The sequence below is a fragment of the Myotis brandtii genome, unplaced genomic scaffold (genome assembly GCF_000412655.1).
Source record: "Myotis brandtii unplaced genomic scaffold, ASM41265v1 scaffold825, whole genome shotgun sequence".
Classification (NCBI taxonomy): Eukaryota; Metazoa; Chordata; class Mammalia; order Chiroptera; family Vespertilionidae; genus Myotis; species Myotis brandtii.
Genome location: NW_005371349.1, coordinates 417,665 through 420,560, shown reverse-complemented (window position 1 = coordinate 420,560; position 2,896 = coordinate 417,665). Strand labels below are relative to the sequence as shown.

Sequence of the window (2,896 nt, the reverse complement as noted above, 5' to 3'; positions counted from 1 at the left end):
CCCCCCCAGGGCCGGGCACTCACAGCCCTCCTGACCCACTGGGGGGCAGGGAGCCGCCTCGCTGGGGCCTGTTTCTGTCTTTTTTGTCACTTAGTTTCTGAGAATGGAGGCCGCTGGGCCCACTTGGAGCTTTGAAAATGAGGAGTGGCTCTGGCCGGTTGCTCAATGGTTAGATCGCTGGCCCATGCACAGATGGGTCTCGGGTTCGATTCCGGTCAAGGGCAGGTTCTCTCCCTGGCCCCTGGTTGGGCGCATGTGGGAGGCCACCAGTCAGTGTGTCTCTGTCTCTCTCACATCTCTCTCTCTCTCTTGCTTTCGCTCTCTCCCTCCCTCCCTTCTACTCTCTCTGAAAAGCAATAGAAAGAATATGCTCAGGTGAGAATTAACAGAAAGAGAAACACAGAGAAGGCGGAGTGTCCTGAGGAACTGAATTTCCTCCACTGCTGGCTGCGCCCGGGTCCCTGGGGGCTGCTCGGTCCTCAGAGGCCGAGGGGCCTGCCTTTTCTAGGGCAGGAGAGCCGCCGCCCGGCACGTCCCCAAACCGAGTCCCCGCTGCTGGGCGCTGAGGGGAGAGGCCGCGGGGCCAGTGTGCGCATGTATGTGTGTATGCACATGTGTGTGCATGTGTATATGTACGTGTGTATATGTACGTGTGCGTGTGTGTGCATGCATGTGCATAGGAGGCCGCTCTTCCCAGGCCGCCTGGCCCTGTGACCTGAGGGAGGGAGGACACGCAGGTGGAGGGGAGTCAGGGTCAGAAGGCGGACTCGTCCCCTCCCTTTTCTCCTCCCCTCCTCCCCCTTGACCTGAGAGCCGAGGGGGAGAGAGGAGCTCCAACCACCATCGCGGCAATAAAAATAGAGCCTGGATGGATGTGTGTGCATGTGTGTGCACATGTGCGCGCGCGTGTGCGCATGTATGTGTGTATGCACATGTGTGTGCATGTGTATATGTACGTGTGTATATGTACGTGTGCGTGTGTGTGCATGCATGTGCATGAGTGCATTGTGCGTGTGTGTGTGTGTGTGTGTGTGTGTCTCACACAAGCAGGCCCAGAGCATAATTCCCCACAAGCCCGTCCATGGCACGTTCAGCCTCGGCCCTTGCCCGAGAGCTCACCCCTTGCCCGGAGGCAGGAGACCAGGACAGGCCTCCAGCCTGCATCTCTGCGCACAGAGAAGGCATGTGATTGGCTGGAGAACGCACAGCAATCGGCGCTCAGGCTGGAACCCCAGCTGCTCATCTCCAAATTCCCACTTCCCAGCTGCCCGAGACAGGCCCTGGGCACAAGGAAGGCGGCTCCGCTTCCCAGGGACCCTGGCCTCGCCTCCTGCTCTGCCTCCTGCTCTCTCTCCTCCTTCGCCGTCTCGTCTCTAGGGAGGCCGAGGGAAGTGCCCCCTACACGGCATATGCCCGGAGACAGCGGAGCTCCGTGCAGGATGCTGCTGCCGTCGGGGCACGCGTGAGCAGGGGGAGGGGCACCCCACAGGTGGGAGCGGACAGCCGACGTGGCCGGGCGGCCCAGGCTCCTCCCGCGGGACGGCCCCGCCCTGTTCAGGGAGCAGCGCAGCATGGCTTTTTGGAATATGCTGCTTTCCGTTGTTCTTGCTGGTGCCTCTCGCCCGCCCCTAGCCACCAGCTGTAATTAGCATGACTCACAAACCAAATATTTTGGCCTCCAACGTCACCCATCAAAACAGAGATGAAAGGAATTTGGTAGATAGAGCGGAGCTGCTGGCGCCCCCCCCGGGACTCAGAGGCTCATTGCACTTTTCCCTCCGGGGCTGGAGGCGAGTGCGGGTCCCTGTGCCCGCTGGCGCCCCCCCCGGGACTCAGAGGCTCATTGCACTTTTCCCTCCGGGGCTGGAGGCGAGTGCGGGTCCCTGGGCCCGGCCCGGGGCCCCTGGGACCGGAAGGCTGGGGGGTTCCGGGTCCCCAGCTCAGCCGACTGCCCCAGGCAGCGCCGCCTGCCACTCCACTGGGGAGGGGCCCCGTCTCCCTGCCCGAGACCCAGAGATATTTAATTGGGGGCTGGCCTTCGGCAGCGATTCATCTCGGTGTGTAAGGACCGTGTGGGCTGCGGGGTATTATTTTTGTCCTGATTTTACCTGTGGAACGCTGCCCTCTGCCTTCTCTCTCTCTCTTTAAAAATATTTCTATTGATTTCAGAGAGGAAGGGAGAGGGAGAGAGAGCTAGAAACATCAACAATGAGAGAGAATCATGGGTCGGCTGCCTCCTGCACACCCCACACTGGGGATCAAGCCCACAACCCGGGCGTGTGCCCTGACAGGGAATGGAACCGTGAGCTCCTGGTTCATAGGTCGACGCTCAACCACTGAGCCGCACTGGCCGGCGAACTCTGCCTTCTCTTAAAGTCGAGTGAGACCAGGCAGCTCCCTGGACAAGATCTCGGGCACCTCCCAGCCCTCAGGCAGCGCCAGGATTCTCTGCTGCTTGGAGGACGGTGTGGACAGGACCCGTCGGAGCCTGCACGGTCAGGGAGGGGGGAGCCCCAAGAGCTGGTCCCATGAGGCCGGGGCTCGGGACCCTCAGGAGCCTGCCCGGGTCCGTGCCGGGTCCCTGGCCTGGCAGGGCCAGTCTGCACACGGAACCACAGATGCCGGGGCTGGGCACACTGGGGTTCCCCTCTCCCCGAGGCCGCGGCCAAGCCTCTGTGACCTCTGACACTCACCCCTCGCCTCCCGGGACAGGCTCAGGCTGCGATAGCAGTGGGGGCTCGTGGCCCCTGTGGGGACATCTGTTCTCCGGGTCCAGAGGAGAGATGCCGTGAAACGAAGGTGCGCGTGGCCCTCCGCGTCCTGGGCAGGCACCACGCTTGCCCACCTCGCTTCCCAGAGCTGGGCTCCGAGGGGGGGTGTGGGCAGGGGCACTGGA

At 62.5% G+C, this 2,896-nt stretch overlaps 1 protein-coding gene across 2 annotated transcripts in view; it reads left to right on the top strand.

Moving 5' to 3' along the window:
* The window catches only part of C1QTNF1 (C1q and tumor necrosis factor related protein 1), a 26,585-nt gene that overhangs the window by 1,289 nt on the left and 22,400 nt on the right, over window positions 1-2,896 (top strand). For both annotated transcript variants that reach the window (XM_014531842.1, XM_014531843.1), the window contains exon 2: window positions 1,780-1,790. The gene's annotated coding sequence lies outside the window, so the exon portion shown is untranslated. The remainder of the gene's footprint in view (window positions 1-1,779; window positions 1,791-2,896) is intronic.